The sequence below is a fragment of the Littorina saxatilis genome, linkage group LG9 (assembly GCF_037325665.1).
Source record: "Littorina saxatilis isolate snail1 linkage group LG9, US_GU_Lsax_2.0, whole genome shotgun sequence".
NCBI classification, from domain to species: Eukaryota; Metazoa; Mollusca; class Gastropoda; order Littorinimorpha; family Littorinidae; genus Littorina; species Littorina saxatilis.
This window is the reverse complement of record NC_090253.1, coordinates 50244562-50245551: the sequence shown is the minus strand read 5'-3', so window position 1 is coordinate 50245551 and position 990 is coordinate 50244562.

Sequence of the window (990 nt, the reverse complement as noted above, 5' to 3'; positions counted from 1 at the left end):
AATCGGTTGTCTGAAAGACAGGGAGACAAAATAAAACGCTTTCATGTTGTGCAGTTAGGCAGTTCGAAGACGAACGTGTCGTTTGCGTCGTTTTGGGTATAAAAACTGACCTACGATTAAAGAACAGACATCGCCCTCGAGGTGCACGTCAATTGTGAAGAGTTAGTAGCCTTTATTTGTTGAATATGTTTTCTTTAAAACATAATCACAATCATCAAGACTTGAAAAATAGAGTGCGCCCTGCTGAAAATACGATTTCTTCGTGGTTCTATCGTTAATGTTACCGTCCTCATCACTTACATTAGCACCAGAGTGTGCAAAAGACTCCAAAATGCAGATGAAACACACCAACCTCGCTACTTCGGAGCCATTTTGAGCCATCTCAGTCACTATCTATTCTATCAAGTGCTTATGTAAACTCATGACGTCAGAAGTTGTTCGAGTTTGTTTTGGCAACAATGTTCATCAGGGGGGTTAACAAACCATGAAACCACAGTAATCCGGAAAATATCTTAATTCGCTGAATACCAATGGGTTCTTTCATACGTTATATCGGGAAAGCCGTATCTAACATCACACATAATTGTTCATTAACCTACAAATAAACTGAAGGCTTTTTTTCAAAAACTATAGTCTGTTTCAAAGACTTTTAGCACTTTTCACGAATATTGGTGTTCTTCACAAATCATTGTGTGAAACTTTCTCTACAACTTTCTTTCATGAAGTGAATGAATTGTTCTGGCAATAGGCGTGTCCCCTGTTTTGAGTGAACACTACCTATGTTTTATCAACAGCAATACAAACAATACACAGCGGCCATAACTTCTCTTCATTTGAATGAATTTAACTTCAAAAAGATTGTTTTAGAGTGCAGATTAAAAACAATCAATGCATGACGAATTTGAAAACAAACAGTCGGTTATACCTACTTCAAGTGAGGTAAGGCCATAGTTCCTTGACACTGTGTTAACTCTCAGATGTTTTGGGGTG